Source organism: Neopelma chrysocephalum, unplaced genomic scaffold (assembly GCF_003984885.1).
Source record: "Neopelma chrysocephalum unplaced genomic scaffold, ASM398488v2 Primary Assembly neopelma1_143, whole genome shotgun sequence".
Lineage (NCBI taxonomy): Eukaryota > Metazoa > Chordata > Aves > Passeriformes > Pipridae > Neopelma > Neopelma chrysocephalum.
In genome coordinates this window covers 6,904,982-6,925,508 of record NW_020897805.1, presented here as the reverse complement: position 1 = coordinate 6,925,508, position 20,527 = coordinate 6,904,982, and the positions used below count along the sequence as shown (strand labels likewise).

Genomic DNA, 20,527 nt, shown 5'->3' with positions numbered 1-20,527 from the left:
GAATCAGGAATACTTAGCTCTTTTAAACCCAAACCTTCCCATAATACAAGTCAACTTCAGCAGAATAGACCTTCATTATGATCAGTTTTACATCAATGACAACCCTAAGATCTCATAGTTTGTGAAGCAGTAGGGGTGAAATCTGAGCATCCAACCACTGGAAACTGGTTTGACAAGTGCATGGAAGTTAAAAAATACAACTACAGTAACCAGAATGTTCCTTTTAAAAGCATTTCTTACATCAATACTTCTGCAGAATGATACAAAGTATTAGGAATAGGTTGCTTGGGAGGCAATTCATTACAAAGCCGGGGCCAACATTCATAAAGACCATGTAGGTCCCCTCAGAGGATGTATTTTGCATCTGGAACACAGGCCAAGATGCTGAGAGGACCGAGCCATTGTAAATTCTGTCCAAAGCTGTTTGCTGTGCCATTATATATTCTATCAATATGCATGCAATTTTTTGCATCTAAGCAATAAAATTAGTCATTAAAAACGTGATAGAAATAGGCTCTACTCAGAATCAGAACAGGTTTTGTGTTAGTAGCAGAAAGAAATGGACTTCCAGCACAATCAATATGAGAAGCCTTGCTCCTGTACAGCTTTTGCTGCCCTCGGCATTTAAAGTGGTACAACACCACCCAGTCATGACTTGCAGTCTGAGACACATGCAGAAGGCATCACCATGATATTAAATGAATACAGTTCATTAAAAAAGAGGGGGAGGGAGAAATGAAGTGAGGAAGCAGCTGTGCTAAGATGATAAGCCCAATAGTGCCACCTGCTGAGAACAAGTTCCAGGTACTTGAGGCTCCGGGGCCAGTGACTCGTTCAGGCAGAACCTCTCATTTTACACTGCTCATGGTCGGATCTTTTCACAGCCCTGTTTTGTATAACACACGGCAAAAAGGCTCCCTTCTCTTGGCCGGGTTTCCTTCTCTTTTAGAGACAGACGAACACGACCGAGGACAGCATCTGTGTGGCAGTTGTCTAGAAATCAGACTCAGCTTAGGTGCAAATGAGCTGTGGATTTAGAAGGTGCATATTACCCATCTGTCTCTTCCTCAGGTTACAACAGTGGGTTTAAAGGTTCCATCTTCAAATCATTCCACATTTATTCTTAATGTGGTCTCTTTCCTTAGCTTAATCAGGCTTTTGTCATCTTGTATTAGTAAATGCTAGCAGCTCATGCAATAAGAGCTCTTTTCCTTTGTTACAACTAAAAGACAAGTTATTTCAGAGAGAGATACAACCATAGTGTGTATAAAGGTAAGGAAATGAAGCAGACAAAACATACTTTCCACTGTCAAGCTCATTAAATTGAAGAAACTACAGATCTTCTGTAAGTGAATGTTTGTATTTTCACATCAAAAGATCTCAATCTACATCAACACTGCTCAGTTCCTACACCAGTTAACACAATCTTCTTATTAAACCTCAAAACAGAATTCTTACAATCAAGGTCATGTACTGACAAAGAGCAAATACTGAGATGATGATCTAAATCCTCTTTGGGACTGGATTTATTTCACCATAGTGCCATGGCCACTCAGAAATGAGAGAGAATGTTTTCAGACACCTGAAAGGAATCCAAGCATCAGAAACCTTGCACCTCGAGGAGACATGGACTCCTATTTGTCAGAGCAAGCCTGCTGTCCCTCTATGCATATACTCAGCATTATCATTCACACACAAGCCCTGGAACAGAGGGAGAATTCAGGAACCTGAACCTGAGGCACGAGTTTGCTCTTTCTTCTCTGCAAGATCTTCTCACGGTAGATTAAAATGAGGGGAAAGCCCACAAACCACACATTATACTCCAAAGTAATGGAACCATCAAGAAGGACAAGGCTACAGACAGGGTGACCTCTTTCACGGTCTGTAAACTGTGTCTTTTAGTGTGGAAGTGAAGACTACATGAATAACCTGTTAGCAAGTGTAATTCAGGGAGTGTTCTGAAGAGAAAAATCAAGTGCAGCTCTAAGAGTTTGCAGTGCACAGCCTCCAGAGGTACAGCAAGGAAGGACATCTTGACCCACAGGTTTTAAAGTGAAACTGGTACACTCAATCAACTGGCAAGATCTATGATGTAATATACACCAGCAGAAAGCACCCAGTTTCCATGACACTGAATCCAGTAAATCAGATCTAAGGATTCTCCTTGAAGTCTTTGTAGGTACTTGGGGAATAAAAGGAGAAAAGAAAAAAAAAAAAAAAAGAAGAAACAGGGGGAGAGAAAAAAATCTGATCAGTTAGAGCTCGGGTTGCTGGGTTTACTTTGTCACTCACATTTCATTACAAAAGGTATTAATTGGACTCCATGCAAGAAATCTGCCATGATTTTAAATAATCATCAAAGATTAAATAGCCACAGGTGCTTTGATCCACCTTATTTGATTTTATGTGAATTTTCTGTTCTAATTCTTATGATCTCTGAATAAATGAAAACAGAACACTACATCAAGCTTTCTAATAAAGGCATTGCTGTGAAGTTGAGGGTTTTTTTTCTTTCAAATGCTGTCTTCCAAAAAAAATCCAAAACTGTGTTGTTCTTTTGCCCACCATGGTACTTTTAAATTGACATACCTTACTGCACCATTCAGAGTAGAAGTAGTTCTTTCCCATAAATGTTCAGGTTCTTAAGTGACAGTGATGTGCATTTATGATGCCTGAGAGTTCCTACGTGACTTATCTATAGGAGGGTGCACTAGACCTGGCCATCTCTTCACTTACTAACAATTTCCTGGGGGTAGGGGGTGAAGAAAGTATTCTCTTTTTTTTTTCCCTATCATGAAGAATGAATTACAGTCTGAATAGCAAATGCTGACAGTGTGTTATCTATTTATGAAAACTCACAAGCAGACTATCATTGAGCATCACAGTATTATCCTAGTCTTCCTTCCATATTTTTCCTCTGTGTAACTGTGACATGAACTTTCAAGGTACACACAGGGACACATGGTATGTGAAAGCTTTCATGTGTGACATGCAGAACTATTTCCATAAGTATTTTGAATTTTATAATCTCTAATATGCCATATAAGACATCCTGTTCTACAAGCAAAGCCTCCAAAGGAGAAAAAGGTCCTGTTTTGTTCTGGATCTCTTGATTTCTTTCACCTTATGCTAGTAAATGCAATGCTATTTTGGAGAAAGATTAATCTATTTGTCAGGTGCCCATACTTAATTTTCCCAGACATGTTTCAATCTGTACTGATTCTACCTTGATGACTATTCTGTCAAAATATAATTTTCCCTTTATTTCATATGATGAGGAAATTTTCTTGTAGTTATAACCAGGATGACACTGTCAATTGACTTTAATTTTGCTCATGTAAATGTGAATGTACGAGTAAAAATGGAATATATGCACTGAAGTGACCAGCCAGGCAGGTAACCACTAAATTCAGTGGTTATAATTTCTGTAAGGTATTATCTTAAATAATAAACCAACATATCCATTCAGTTCCACACCAGAGCAAACTAGTGAATTCTATACCACATAAATTATGAGGTGGAGAGGTAAAGGTAGAACCCTTTTTCCCTGAGATTTAATACATATAAATGGGTTGGAATGGGATAAAGTTACCTGACACACATGCTAAAAAAAATTTAAACTCAAATTCTAGCTTATGCTTCAAGTCAGTGCTATTTTTCTTCAGGCTGTTTAGGCTCCTTCTGTAAGGCAGGTGCATACCTAAGACAGTGGAATTGTGGCCTCATCAGTTTACCTAAACTTATTTTTTTGTTCACTTCAGACCTTCAGACTTGCACAGGACTATTCAGCCAGAAATGAAGGAGAGGAAAAAGGGAATCATATCCAAAACAATGAAGATAGACAGAATAATCTTGAATAGATAATATAAAATAATAATTCCTTAATCATCTCTTTTATTAATGACTTTCTTTTTCCTTATACTTCTAAAAGCAACAATATGAATTTGTTTGAGCTCAAATTCATTTAAACTTCAAGCTTCATTAGCTGCCAAAACAATGTCAGAGAGAATGTTTTAAATCTCTTGGTTTTAGGAAGAGGTTTCTGCTGATGGGAATTTATGTGAAATTTTGCAAAGAAAAGCCTCACTCATTTTTCAAGATAACTTTTTTCTGCCTCTGGATGGTGCTGGCAGAAGGAATAAAAAGCTTCTCTCTATGGAATTTTAGCTCTCTGTCTTGGTGAGGCATGTGAGCAGCCTGATGAACAGAGTCATGGAAGCATCTGTATAGTCAAGGGATGCCAGGGCTATTAACATAACAGCATTACAATGAAATGCAGATGAATGTTCTAATGCAGAACAGCAGCACCAATCCTACAAACAGCCAGAAGGACCATGCAGAGGTGGGCATCCAGACTGGCACTCAGCATCAGCTTCCTTGACCTCTCACAGTATGTGCTGCAGGCTGGTAGTATTATTCCTACTCTACAAACAGAGCCAAGCCATAGAACCCAGGGAATTTGACAGAGGTATCAAACCTCTGACTACAACTCAAAGGCTGATCTGACTGATTAAATTTGAGACAATTTGACAAAATTCTGTGACTACTTTTCAGAAAGATGTCCCTATCACCTATAAGGAGACAGCTAATTTCGCCTTCACATTCTTGGTCCAATACAATTATAAGATAAATTGTTCAAAAAAGATTATTTTGGGGCTTCATTATTATCCCAAATCAGGCCAAGATGATATGAATCATGGCTAACCCACTTGTAAAACGAGTCCGTTTAAATATCCACCTATAACACTTTCCACTGATTAGAGTGTACTTTCTAATCAGAGAGTACTTTCACAGGCAACAACAAAACACTGTAATATTTAAATAATAATGGATAAAGGGACCAAAACTATCAAAGTCTCTTGAAAACAACAGTAAGTCAAGCTTTTTCTTGAAATATATGTAAAGCCAGATACCCTTTCAAAATAAAAAAATAAAATCCGGATCCAATCCAAAAATCTTTACATGAGGAAAACTCATTCAAGTTCTATTTCATATCTTATTCTCAAAGCTGAAAAGCACCTACATACTAAATATCCATGGATCAGCAAAGTCACCCTGTGCAAAGAAAAATGAACAGACATATAGTCTACAAGATTAGATAGTAAGAATATCCATTCTGTTTGGTAATAAAAAATGTGAGGTTTGCTTGTAGAACTTTAATAGAAAACAGGATTCTATCTAAAAGCTGTTTGACCTGTCCTTGGGATTTTAACTGAAACATTTATCCTTGTTATAAAATTCTATATGAATCCTAATAAATTCTGTCTAAGGCCACAAGCACTAGCCTTAATGCTGTGTTTGTTCCATCACAATGAATGTTGCAAGACTCCATCATATTAAAATTTCCTGAATAATATTAGACTAGAATTTAGGTTTTAAAACCATGCATAATAAATGAAATTAATATTTGATTAGAAAACAGAATGTTCTCAGAAGAACAGCTTAAGAAGGATGTGAGCCTACACACTGTGTGTAGGAAATGGGTGTGAGCCAGAGCAGTGAAGAGTGTTATCGGATGTGGAGGCTGAATGGACCAGGATAAGAACACCACGATATGTAGGCATGAAGACTCAGTGCGTCTACTTATGCACTCACACTAAGGGGACAGAACAGCAATAACCCACTTCCTAGTTTATATGTCTTTCAAGATCTTCTGAGGAACCTGCTCAGGAACATGTACTCTCTATCAGTTTGACATATTTTCAACACACAGTGCTGCCTACCACTCATCCCAGTCAATCAACACACTTCTGCTACAATACAATTAACCAACACTGCTCCCACAGCTTCTACAGCTGTGTAATCTATTCTTTTGACAGACCTGTAATTTGCCCAAACCTGTAACTTGCCCAGCAGGAGTCCTTTCTCAGCACCTTTGTGGTACAACTGCTTTGGCATCATGTGAAGGAGACATTTATGCTACATTGCACCAAACCAGAAGGTTATGGAACTCCTGCAAGCACTAGAAAGGAACTAGAAACAGTATAAAATACCAAGTACAAACACCTATGCAGCAGGTACACAATGTCCAAAAGTTACCATTACAAAGTGAATTGTCCTTCACATAACTGGAAGTGAAAAAAAGCTCAATATATCAGGACATTTGATACAGTACAAGGTTTCATCTTGCAAACCATTGTTGACTCTCCATTTGGGATTTCTCCCCCCCCTCTTTTTTTTTTGAGTTTTCTCATTCTTGAGCTTATCATAGACCATCAGTTTCCCAAACTTCCTTGGAGAGATTTTTTTTTCTAAATCTGAAGTCAAATTATTGTAAAGATCTAGTTCTTTTACCCTCCCTTGATTGGTAATAGGTATATTTAATTATTTGCAATATCTCTTTTCAAGATTGTAACTTTGATCTTGTTGAACTGCTAAAATAAACAGCATTTTCTGGCTGCTATTCAGACTGGTTTTTACCGTGTGCCTGCAAGAAGTCTACTGAAGTACAACAGTGATTACCTAAAATGCACAAGATTTTTCCTGATTTGCTTTCAGTTCTCTTGACCTCATTTTGCTAGGTGCCAACAGAAATTCTTAATGGTAATAACAGTAGATGAGAGATTGCAAGAATTCTCTATGGAACAAATCAGGGCAGCTTGAAATCAGATACACAGGACTCCCAGAGAATTGATTAAGGGTCTTGACCCTTAACCAGGGGGTATTAGAGCCAGATGAAACAGAGAAAACCACCTTGATTACTCCACTCAAGTTCTAGTCACAGCAGAAGCAGCATGAAGCTCTCTCTATATCGCAACTCTGCCACTGTATTATAGACTTCATAATAGTTACTTGTAAGCATGTGCTCCAAAAACATGGCAATGCAAACACCCAGGTTCCACTACAACTATTTCAAGTATCAACAGCTGCATGGTACTATGAACTTCCTAGGAAGTTACTGAACATAGTAACTTTAGTACATAAGAAAAAATACACTGAACTCCTTAAGGTATCCTTCTAAGTCACGTGCAGTTTCATTCCAAGTTTTAATGTCAACTGAGCCAGCATAATTTACTTATTTTCAGTAGTTTCATGGTATACCTCTACAATTTCCCAATTCACCAAACAAAAAATTAACCAAAGAGTTCTTCAAAATTATTAGTCTATAGGTATAATTCTGAATGATTATTCATTTGGATCATTCTGAATAAATATTTAGCAAGGTGTAAGTAAGAAAAAGATCTAGCCTAGATGGACTAATTTAAAACATGGAACTTCTATTTTTATATTACTATGGGGAATGTTGCACATACACCATTTCCTTTCTGTATTAACTACTAACACCATTTATTTTTTTAACATTCTCCCCTAGTTGATTTTATGATTAAGGGGGACCAGTTTCACTTTGAGGCTTAGATATTGTACCTTCCTCGTACACAATAGAGATTTCAGACTGAGAGCACACAGAATTAATAATTCCACTTGTGTGTCTCCAACACACACCACAGTTGTTACTGCAGATTATACATGTTTACATACATGTTGAACAAGTATATGTGTGCATAAATCTAGAAATTTTTAAAAAAAGGGAGGATGGTATACTCTATACTCTAAACAATGATAACATAGAAAATCTTGTTCTTGTGTTCCATCAAGTCACTGGGGATAGAGAGTTTGTTTATTTAACTAAATGTACTCAATATGGTCCTCTTTGTCATAATTTTATTCCTCTTTAAGCCTCTACTTGTGGTTTAAATCAATTCCAAACTACAGCAAGAGGAAAAAGTTACTTTGCTTTCATGGAAAATTTGTCCACAGTTTACTATAAGATGGAAAGTTTTATATATTTTTTTGGAATCTCTATTTTTTTTTCTCTTTTCCTTCCTCTTCATTCCATATATTTAAAATCAAAAGCAATTTTTTATTAAAGAGAAACCACAATGGTTTTGTTGAATTCATTATATAACTTTGAGAAGACATGACACCAACATTTATTTAGGGACAGTAAGATTCATAGTTAGGAAAAACAAGTGAATAAGTAAAGTATTCATAAAAGAAACAGCAATTAAAATAATGTCATTAAGAATTTTTTAAGTCCTTTTATAGTCCTAGGGCATCAAATCAGCCCCTAAAATGCACTGATAGCAAATCACTGAAATTAATGAAAGGACTCCAGAGAGTTTGGCTGATTCAGACAGATATTGCAAAAACCAGAACTAGAACGTTTTAGCTCTAATTCTCCTTATTGTTCTGAGGAAGAAATAATCATGCTGTAAAGCTGTAGTCAGAAGGTTTACTAGGAGCTGGAAAGGATGAATATAATAAGGGTTTCTGTCCCACTTCTCCAACATGAAGAAGTCTTTTAGAGAACATGTGAAAATTAATTATCATATTGAGCTACTATCCCTAAAGCCATGGTAACATTTCAGAAAAATGCAGCTTTTGACTTAACCCATAAAATGAACATACAACTTGTAGCTCTCAATGTTACTAAACCAAAACCAAACAAAGGCATTTTTTATTTCAGTACAACTATACTCTTGTATTTTTCCAGGCAAATCTTAGGAAAAGCCCATTCAATTTTACAAGAAACTTTAATTTCAAGGCCTAATGAACGTGATGAAGTCTCAGGCAATAACATGCATCAAAGCCTGAATGTGTCATTCTTCCCTTTCAACACATAAAAAGATGTTTGCTTCTCAACTATCAGACACGTGAACCCCCATGGGCTACAAGAAACAGTTATTGCAACTGTAGCCATTTATTCTATTAAAGAGTTTCTGAAATGTTGGAAAGACTTTTCTCGAAGTGTGATGAAAGACCACATATTGGGAGAGTAGAATCGGTTTTGGAATGCTGGAGTTGAAAAAACATAGGCTTAGGAAAAAATATTAAATCTTCAAAACATTCTCTGCTCAGTATTGAAAGCAGAAATGGAGTCTTTGATGTAGAAATAAGTATTTACAATTAAAATAAGAGGCTATTATTATCTTACTTTCTTTAATTCAATCCTTTTGACTGAGCAGTCTGAAAGAAAAATAACAACATGTATCTGAACTACTGGTGAAAGGCATGATTATCCACTTTAATTTTGCCTTAGTTGCTGCTTAATGTTCGTTAATTATTTTCATGTTTAAAAGGCTTTTTCTCCCCTATAACACTAAAATTTAATTCCCAGATAAACTGCAGTTCCCAAAAAGGAAACCTGACACGTGAATTTTTTTTATCTGACTGTCAAACTCGTGTTGTTACAAGTCTGTGGGAGAAAATCTCAGCTGGTGTACACTGATAAAATTCAACTGATCCTATGGAAGCTGGGCAACTTGCATTGAAGGTCCAATATTTGATTACGAGACCTCACAAACCTCTATTCTGTTGGGAGATACAGAGTTCAGTTCAGAAGAGAGTATTGACTACTTCTAGATACCTTGCTCTAAGCTGTGTATTGATCATCTAATTAGTCATTTAGATTACTTCAAAATAAATCCTGCTTTAAGAGTCTTTTCCCTAACCTGGTAGCAGTCTCAGCCTCCCACAAAGATTCTCACCGAAAGTGAGGCAGTGCTCAGAAATACCTCAGAAAAAAATACATTGACAAAGGTCTGCTCCATTCCCTTGCAACAGACACATTTTACTTGCACTAATCAAGCCCCAGGGTTATTGCCAGAGCTCCAGGGTACACTTTCTAACCATTCTGACATACTAATAACTAGTGATATTTGTAATTTGAGCTAGTTAAAAAAATCTTCTGGATTCAACTGATCACTAAGTTGACCTATGTCAGCACATGAAAACACCAGTAACAGCACTTTGACACCATTCAGCCAGGATTACCTTCTCTATCTATTATAGTACTTCCCTAAGTTCTTATGCAGGACCTCTATTTCTAAGTGTCCTTTTGTGGAATTCAGATATTTATGTATCAACATCATACACTTAACAGTTTTCCCCTGAAAACTCCTGAGGACTTAGAAATGCTCTGAACCATTTTAACCAAATAATTGCAGCAGGCTGAAATATACTGAATGTTTTCTTATGCCTTTGCTCTCACTTTATTTTCTTGCACATATCCATTGACAACATCTAGGCTCTAACAATGCAGGCATTCTTGTTTCAATTCTTAAATAAATACTAGCAAATAACCACCTGTGCAACAGTGCTGACCCTTTGTTGAATTAAAATAAAAATTACAGAGCAAAGATAGTTTTTGCAACTTTCCTAACTTATGCTTTATTACTTTGCTATTATTTTCCTCCATCTCATTTAATTGGAGATTTCCTGTAACATGTATTTCACTGAAAACATCTGAATTCACCCATTGGATTGTAACCTATAATCAGAATACATCAAGTGTATGACATCTGATAAAAACACAGACACCCTTGTGTGCTTGCCCTCCCTCTACCCCTCCATTATGGACCAGGCAAATAGTTTTCTGATTGTTGGGGGAATTGCAGGGTATGTTTGCAGTTCCAAATTTGTCTATACAAAGTACAAACTGGTTTAGTTTTGTTTAGTAGTTAAAATCCTTCTATAACCCTATAATTCAGACTGGGACTATGGCTTCCCTGTACAAACAGCTTTCAGTATTGTCTGCACGTCTTTATCCCGAGAAGGAGCACTGGCTACCTGGTGGTCACAGTCATAGCTCACATTTTTCTGAGACACTTCTCTTAATTTCCTTCGTAAGTTTAGGATGTGGAAATGGAGAAAATAATTATCCAATGTTCAGAACTTTGCATGTTCACTTACATGTGTTCTGTGGAACCTTGGCAAGTATCTCACCCATTTTAGATAGTACAAGTAAATTTCCATCCCTAAAAACATTCCTTCATGTATGTTTTTTTAGCTAATGATATTGTGAGATAGTTTTTGAAAAAGCTGTATTGTTCTGTGGGCTCTAGCCTGCTTTTTCTGAACTCAGTTCTTTCATACAAAGACTTCTGGAAGTGCCTGAATACACGTATGCATGTGTAGATAGTGACACCTAGAAGAGAAATGCAATCAGCCTGCAAGGTGAATAAACATACACTTGGAAGGAGCTCCCCCAGAAACAAAGGTGTACACACTTTTACTTCAAGATCGGAATCTTATCCTCATATTTAGGGAAAAGTAAGACTGAAATTGCAAAAGTAGAGGGGAAAAGAATACCTATTTCTAAAAGAGTAAAGGAGTACCTGAGAATCACAGATCACCTAGCCTTATCTGATACTTAGGAAGATCCTGGAAGAGTTGCAGCATTCTGAGCATAGTGATATGTAAATAAAATAATCCCCTCCATGAGGTAAACAAAACACGATCCTAGAGCAAGTGAATTTCCTGCTAGGTGGCCTAATGAACAAGGTTAAGCAATTGATGTGCCACACCTCAGCTTTGGTGAGGTATTTGACATTGACATTACAATAAACTAGAAATATTTGCACAATGGCCAGCAAAACAATCTCAGAAACTAATAGTTTATGACTTGGTATCAGACTAGGAGACTTTAAGTGAGGTCTTTCAGAGATTTGCTCTGTAATTATTTTTTTAACTGTTCAAGCCACGAGATCTATAAATTATTTGAGTAATAAAATAAACACATACCAAAAAAAAAAAATAAAAAATCACACCACCCCATTGTACTGGGATAATTTAATAGGATTTTGAAGGACATGATCAAAATTTGAAATAACCCTGGACAGTCAGAAAAACGGTTTAAAGTCAGTAAGACAAATTCAGTTGAGATCAGAGCAAAGCACTACCCATAGGAAGGGGAAATAAAGAGCATAAATAAAAGAAGGGAAACAAACCATCAGATTACACCAGGAAAAATCTGGTTGTTAAGTTTAAACCTGAATAAGGGTCAATCATTTGGGGCACTTATTCTGAAATGTTCTAACAGGAGCATTGTAAATCTGAAACAGAGCAAACTGCTCTGCTTCTCCTCACCCTGGTGAGAGCTCAGCAAGAACAGTGACTGTGGTTTGGCCTGTCTGCTTAAGGCAGACAAAAGCAAACTACCGAATCCTGAGGAGAACGTTAAAAGTCATAAAGGTTTAAAAATGTGAACTAAAAGGAAAGGCTGCAGGAATTCAGTAGGGTTAGTCTAGAGAAGAGTAATCTTCCAAGTAACATGACAACAGTTCTCTAATGTGAAAGCTGATAAAAATGCTGCAACGATAAATTGTTCTCTACTCTCACTGGGAGAAAGGAAAAGACAAATCAACTTTGGTTGCAGAAGAGACTTCAGAAATTCTGGGAAAAAAATTCTAATTCACAGTGTTTCTGTGTTTATCATTAGTGTCCAGGGAAGTTCTGTCACTGCTTAGACAACGAAGGACAAAAGATCTCTCATGAACACTATCTCACTGAGAGGAGATGAGCTACAGAGAAATGTCTCTTGTTAATGCTACACTTCTAAGATTTGTATGCATTCTTTCACTAAGAGACACAAAACAAAATACTGAAAAATATTGTACAATACTGGTATTTGCAGTTTCACAGTCAACATGTCAAGCCATTGTTTCTCCATCTTAAAATAACTGAAAGCCCAGATGTTCCATGAAATGCTTAAATTGCATTGATCATCACCTGTCCTGCACCTTGTATTCTTTTGCACATTCAAGCTGTGAGCACTGCACACATTCACGCAGCTTTACAGTGAGAATGATAGGTAATAGTAACTTTTCCCAGATTTATGTATATGCCAGTCCTGAATATGAAATTTCACCATAAGTAGCTTATTTGCTTGCTTTTTTAAGCTTATTTTTGCCTTTAAAAGAGTTTGAGTAACAGCTAAGCCATTTTCTGCTATTCAAAACAAATATTTTAAATCTGTCTGGTGTTTTGTAGATGAATCTTGTAAACAAGACATAAAGTATTCACAGTAGACATGTTCTTTTTTAAACCCCAATTCACAATGTCCATTGCTATCATGTCTGAAGCTCATGGAATGTAGTGCTGATGCTGCTTTTCCCCCTATTTAATTACTTGTATTATCAGGAAAACAACACTGTTTTTACTGTTGCTTTTTCTTGGAAATATCAATACTGTATAATTTCTCTCTAATGATATTTGGGGGGAACAGTGCAATTTTCTTAATTAGTAAATGTGATTAATAATGGTATGTTATTCCAGCCATTATGTCTGCAATTTAGCCTTGGCAGTGCTTGTAGTGTATTACAAACATATTCCCAAAATTTAGTACTGTTTAGCAGTCTTACTGTCTCTGCAGGTATTTGCTTAAGATATGCAAATAAGCATACAGTCATATATATATCTGCCTTCTCCTGACTGCATGCTGGAACACTTTCATCACCCTCCACTGCCAATCATCCTCCAGTTATTCCCCTCATTAACTTCTTGAGCCCAGTTTTTTTTCAGATAGGAGTCTCTTGCTCAAGTTTTAGGAAAAAGAAAGTCAGGAGAACACACAAACCCCAAAGAAACAGCCCCGTAAGCACACCTCTCCCCCAAGCAACAAATATATTTCTGATGTCTTCATCCAGTGTTGGTCGCGCAGCCAGAAGGCTACAAGATACATTAAGGAGATACATTGATTACACAAATTCAGTCCCTCTGAATACAGAGGTAAAGAAAAGGAAGGGAGGAACAGAGAAAAAGCTTTTACCCAAGATAGCCAAAAGCCTACTAAATATTTAACCTGCAACCTGATGTAAGAGGCTGAAGTTCAAATTCTTGTTTTAAGACAGCTTTCAGTGGTGTCCATGGATTTGACTACTTTCAATAGTCATTACAGTTGTGAAACTCTAGATAAACTTCTTTCACATTTTTAAACAGACTTTAAAATACTGAAATTAATTTGATATATCAAAACAAAAATCATAGTTTTAGTCCATTATATTCTTCATGAAAAAAAGAAATAGGTTTCCTAATAACACTTACCTGAAGACCTTGAAAGCTTACACAGACAAAAGGACAGCTCTTTACAGTGATAATGTAGAAGAGAAGAAGCAGTGGCAACAAATCATGAAAAATGGATAAGAACTTTAGCTTGGCTCCTAGATGAATTACTGCCTAGAGACTTACTAGCAAGGATTTATTTTTTTTCCACTTTATTTCAGTCTGCGAGGTCTTTTACCTTGCACTGAAGTTTCCTATGCATTCCCATCAAAGGGGAAAGGAAATGAAGAGACATCCTAACTTTGCATCGACCAGTAGAGACACCAATGAACTGGTGGGGCAATTTAGCCCTCATCATCCCCCTCACCTGAGGTGCAGGGGCATCACAGTTGCCATCCTCCAGCTGAGACTGAGTCAGCCAAAAGGTCGGAAGTATTTCTTAGTATTCCTCTCCTTTGTAGGCAAACACATTCCTGTTCTTGCAAAAACCACCTCTTCTCTACACATCATTGGATGAGGAGGAACAGTTACTGTTTTGGCAACAGATCCCCATATCTTCTCAAAAAGGTGGTGGTGGGCTAGACAGGACCTAGACACTCTCGCTTGATTAGGCTGGGTTACAGCATTGCATCTGTGTACTATATTTAACATACATCAAAAGTATTCATCAATTCAGCATTTTTGCTGATAACCATATTCAAGACCCTTAATTTCCCTTAGAAGCTCTAATGAAGAACGGATCACATTTGAAAAGCTGGGCTGCAGTATGTTCCCAACAAAGACTGTGCTTGGAATAGACACTGAAATCCAAACACATGGACTGCAGAGTGCTGTCTGCCAAAACGGTCAACCCTGGCTGTTACATTTCTTGGAAGAACGTATTATCATCATGGTTCATAAACGGGTATTGTTACTACAAAACAAGTAAATTTTTCTCTTGCTCTCTGGCTTTAATTTTAAAGGCATAATGACACATGGAAGCCAAAGGAAAAAATGTTATTAAAACATTTATTTTACAGAGGGTACTGTTTGCTTGTCTCCTAAGTAGAAGGGTGATGAGAAAGTGAATTAACTGACATTTAAGTACTCAGACTGTTTGCAGTGACAGTGACACACTAGCTAAGGAGGATTTTGTGCCTGTTTCAAATTGGCTGTGTCTGCCAAACCCTGAGAAAAGTTTAATTGTGAATCTCCAGACAAAACCAGAATGCAACCTACTTGACTCCATACCTGTCAAAACTACCCTCATTAAACATTTATGATTAATCATAAACCCTTGTTAAATCTTGGTGGAATATTGCAGCAGGGGCTCCCCTGCTCTATTCCTCTGTGTGTGTGTATATACATATATATATATATAAAATTATGAAACTGACCCAACTACAAGGGAATGCCAAAGTCACTTAAATATCTCCTATTATACCAAGAACAAATGAGAAAGAAGTTGATTTGGCAGCTTAGTTCAGTAAAATATTTTTTTAAAGGATGTTGCAACTAGCCAAAGTACAGTTGTCCTGTCTGCACAATCCCAGTTCAGGATGCTCGTCCTAGTGACTAAATCTCTTGAATATTTGAATTAATACTATCAGACATAAAAATGTTTTCTACAAGAAAACTTACAAAAAGATCAGTAACAGTTGAGAATAATCATCACTGGTGAATTATGCAAGTTGGACAAAACCCAGTAGCAGGTTCATGCACTTCCGGGAAAAAAAAAAAAGGAAGAGAAATTAAAATGGATCAGCTCTGGCAAGATCTTTCTTTCCCCTTTCCTCCTTCTTTAACTTTGGCCCATCAGAAGTTTCCTGATTCCAGCATTATGAGTTATAGATGATCATCCAGTTGAGCACCAAAAATGATGAGCTGGGCTTAACAATTTGCACAGTGTCAGAGCTGAGTTAATATACACTCACATGGTTCAGGGTTTACTAGTTTGGCTCAGCACTCACTGACTTCAGGTCTCTGAGCACAAGAGGAATACTTTCACGTCTGCTTGCAGCAGGAATATGCAAAGCAAAAGATTTCACTGATATGGGTGTGAATAAGACTATTTAGACTATATTCTCATTTTCAGATTCTGTACACTAGTCTCAAAAGGAAAGAAATTAGATATGCTGAACCTCCGAGAGAGTAGTTTTTTCAAAGCACTTCCTTTTACATCAGTTTTAATGAGGTTTTAATTACACTTCTCTTCCTCAGGCAGCGCATACCTTTTCACAAACTCGATGTACTGTTTTTTGTAGCCTTAAATAAACCCTCTGAGCAAAGTAAACTTTTGGTACCTAACATTTTGTATTAACATATTTAGTGTTTGGCTTGAAGTTGTTTCATCACTACTTTATTGCTCTGGTGGACTTTCACTGGATTGCAGCCCATCATGTAGCAAACACTCTTTCCACTTATGTCTCTTGCCCACATCCAATTGCCTTGTTCTAACAGGTTGTGGAAACACTGTGTTCATGGCAAGGCACCATTACAGTTTTCCCAGGATACCAACTCCCTCTACACAGCTGATCAGAAAATTCAAAACAGTACTTAAGATCTCCATCGGCTGTGTGCTGTTGTTCTGAATAAGTTCGAATTTTTCTCTGGTAGGATAAGAGGACTAGGTATTGTAAGGGGAAGAAGATCATCTAAATCCCCACACAGGGAATGAATTGAAGTTGAGGATTATGTTCTTTAGAGTCAGAACAACCAGGTTATAGATTAGACTATGGAAACAGCTTTACATGCATTTACTTACTTTTCCCTCAGAGGAGCTGTTGTGGTGACCACCAAACCTTAGAGCCTCATTTTTACATCTTAAAGCTCTACTTTCTACATCTTGAAGTGTGTCTAGACTATCCTCTGGAACTTGCACATTCCATCCTTTTGGATGGAGTTATTCAAGTAAGTTCAGCCCTGGCTGTTCCCAACTCAAGTGTTAAATGAAGGGTACCACTGCAATAGTCTAATTTGTACTCCTAGCAGAAAGTGTTTTGAGATTCAACTACGCAATTCACTGTCAGCATTGCTGACTGCTCAATTATGAACATGATTGACAGCTTAGAAGGAAATAGAGGCTGCAGAAAGAATCATAAAATATTTTTCAGGAAACACAAGAAAAGCTACATGGGCAGTTCAGGATTTAGTGAAGTTAACCAGAGGTCTATAACTTTTGTCATGAGCATGTGAGTAACATGTTATAAAAAAGAATGTATCTGTTTGAAACTTACCTCCTATTCATGAATCTTATTTTAAAATGGTTTGATATTTGGGAATAGCTTTGACACACACTCATGACACTGGTTTACTCAGACTGGATTATTTCTGAAAGTCAAATCTAGCTATTCTTTATTCAAAAATGTGAGAGTTTTTCCTTTCAAAAACATCTCTATTTTGAGCCCTGGTACTGCATGTTACTGAGAGAGTGTTCCCTGGTAAGCAACAATTCATAACAGATGCATTTTACAAGATCATTTTCATTGTAATTCTTTTGGAAAAAAAAATTACAGATCTATTAATCTTCTGCCCAGCTTTTTTTTTCTTAATGAGTTATATTTTACAAGCTCTCCTAATACATCAGGTATGTTTGACTGCCAGCACCTTGCAATCCAATACCTAGACTTGCCCTTGTGAGTCATATATTCAAGGACAGCTCAGTTCAGGCTGCTCGCTCACAGATGTTAATGTAAGATGAGCTGTGTTACATTAATGGGATTCCCAATAAACAGCCACCTAATTGCCAGTCAGAAAACCTCAGTGGGTAAGTCAAAAGTACAGAGTCAAATTAATCCTTGCAGCCATAAAATCCACAGAAAGAAGATGAGTTTACAGTAATGTGGTGCTGAAAGCCCAGCACTGCTGTAAACCAAACGTGCACTCTTCAATCCAACACCAGTGCCCGTTGCTGTGCTCACACTTTTTGTCTTGAACTCCACCACATCTTCTCTGATAGTATAAAATTTTCATACTCTTTTTCCACTGACTTGTTTTCTTTCTCTGTTTCTCATATAGGTCTAACTCCTCTGCCAATTAAGTCAATGAGAATTTTACAGTTGACCTACATGGAAGAAATACTAGCATAAGGCCTATTGAGTTACAATTTCCACACAGGTAACACTAGAGAGGTGGGTTTTTTTCACTTCACACGTTAGAGAGCTTTTAAGGAATATCTGTAAATGAATAAAGTAACTAAACACAAGTCAGATATCAAAACCCTCAGCAAGATTAATTTAGTGACATCAAAGCTAGTATTCAGAGCAATGCGGTTTCATAAACAATAATAGACTCTTATCCAGAAAATTAATGGTATCTGAAAACATACTAAAGGATTTTATACCTATTACAGTGATTAAAGATAATGACTTAAAACCAACTTTGAATGGTTTCATTTAAAACACTATTAAAACCAAAGTCCTTTGTCCATCAGGAATTTCAAAGCCTTTACTCAAGTTCATGAGGCATACAAAAGCCCCAAGGATCCCTCTTGCATTAAACTGTATTTTGCCTGGTGCTGGTGGGACTGCTACAGGATAGAACGTTTGTGAGGATACGAGTTTGAAGTATTACAAATGACTTTTTAACTGCATATCAGTGGCATTTTATTGATAATGAGGGATTTGCTGACTATTTACCACTGACATTTTGAGAAGCTGTTCTGTAATCTGAAGTGATCTCCTACCCTACAGCATTCATTTTTAAGCTAGGTTCCAGAGGGAAAAAGTAGGCGTTTGGCACAGTATGACATTTTGATGTATTCTGAAGAGTTTTTAAAGGATTTACCATCCAAAGTAGCAGGATAGATTAAAAAATACATAAGGACATTTTCATTAGAGATTGGCTGTTCTCAAAAATTCAGATGCCTTTATATAAAGCACAAGAGTTCAGACCCTCGTCTGAAAGTGTTTCATGGAATTCAGGTCTTTGAGATGCATCAAGGTCTTCTTTTGAGACTTCCCATTCTTTATACATCCTCTTGTATCAGCCATTTAACAAGTTGTAAGACGAAGATAAAGGCAGACTTGCATGGATTTCAAGGAGTTTTGGATAAGGCAGGCACTAACAGAGCATCCTTTCAGCACTCAGATCAAAACTAGTAAGAACCAGGAACTTTATGAGACCCTAAGGGGACTGGAAGTGGAGGCACAGAACTTTTCTTTAACTTCAAGAGAGTTCTATTATGGTTACCTATAAAACCAGAATGAATATAGTTTTCCTGAAATTGTTTTGGTTTTTTTAACTGAATTGTTTATCCAAGGTTTTCTTCTCTACTTTTTCTACAATAACTTTTCTACAATAACTACTCTGGTTGCCAAAGGAATGTGTCAAGCACACTTTGATGGGGCACAACTTACTAGTAAACATTAGAATGCAACAAAAAGGAAAAAAAAAGGAAGAAAAGGCAGGCAGGAGGCAGGAATCAAGAAGGGGGAGATGTCTATGTCTCTGAAAGAAGCAGAGCAGCAGAAGATCATGGACCTGTAAAGTGGAGCAACAAGAAGAATGAAGTAGAAATAGTGAACCGGTATATAGGCTTTGTGCTACAATTGTGCTACAACAAACAAGCTGTTTGTTGTCCCAGAAAACATGATCCACTGATTCCTATTATGGCCTTATGATTACTATTGGTGACTAACTCTCATAATAAGTGTCCAAATACATTGACAAGGACTGTCAGAACTTTCTGTGCCTCAACATAAGCTCAAATTCATTTTTTTACGTCTGTATCGAATAATAATTTTTCAAATATGTTCAACATACATATAAAGTTATGTGGAATATCTGAGACTTCTCAGCTGGCCTTTTCCATTGTGAATTTTGGAGCCTAGTTCTTGACATGCAACTAAGATTATATTTTTTTTAAACATAGTATAATGTAATAATGTGCATACTACTTTAGGAAGAGGAAGAACACAAGAAAACCAATAAACAAGATGTTGATTTCACACCACAAATTCACTGCCTGAAAGGAAGGATCTCCATAAAGAAGTTAATAATACTGGTCTGCTTGCCTTCCTGAGAAAGGACATCACTCAGTTGCTGGTATAAATTCATTGAGTAGACATGTATCTATTGCAATATTTATTAATTTTCATGCTGTCAATAGTGACAAATTGTTTCCTTGCATTCTTTGGTTAGAAATGGGCTGCTTTTTTTTTTTCCTTATATACCTCCCAACACCCCAGACACTTTCTCAGCCACATCTATAGCTGTGAACTCCCAGCAACAGCATTTCATTAGGTATGAAACAACAGCAGTCACTGTAAAATATCAAGCTTAAAGAAGAAACTCCAGTTGTCTAGGCTTAGGAAGCCTTCAACAAATCCTCTAGTATCCCATTAAATATTTAAAAAAAAAAAAACCAAACCGAACACTAGCAACAAACACAGCAAAATAACAAAATCCCTCTATAACTCCATGACATACATATTAAGAATTTTAATACTGCAAAAATGAAACATGGGCAAGAATTTCCAGAATTTCCAGTTGGTTTCTGTAAAATATTTTTCAGCTTTTTTCAGTAGAACTTCTGCTTGTATTCACCCATGATGAATTCCATCATCTCTGCTGTAATGTAAGATTAAAAGTTAAAAAAAAAAAAGTGTATGGCAAAAACTTTATGGAAAGATGAGCTCTAGGAATGACAATATAAAAGAAATTAATTAAAATAAATGGGTATATCTACTGACTGAACCAACAAATTAGTCAGCTATGGTCCTCCAGAGGGTCTGGTGACAAGGAACAAAACAAAATGCCAGATATT

General features: G+C 36.8%; 1 long non-coding RNA gene across 1 annotated transcript in view; it reads left to right on the top strand.

Annotated features, from left to right (window-relative positions):
• The window catches only part of LOC113975712, a 33,281-nt gene extending 16,358 nt beyond the window's left edge, over positions 1–16,923 (top strand). The window contains exon 3 of the long non-coding RNA XR_003536897.1: positions 16,875–16,923. This is a non-coding gene — a long non-coding RNA (uncharacterized LOC113975712). The remainder of the gene's footprint in view (positions 1–16,874) is intronic.
• Positions 16,924–20,527: the final 3,604 nt, after the last annotated feature.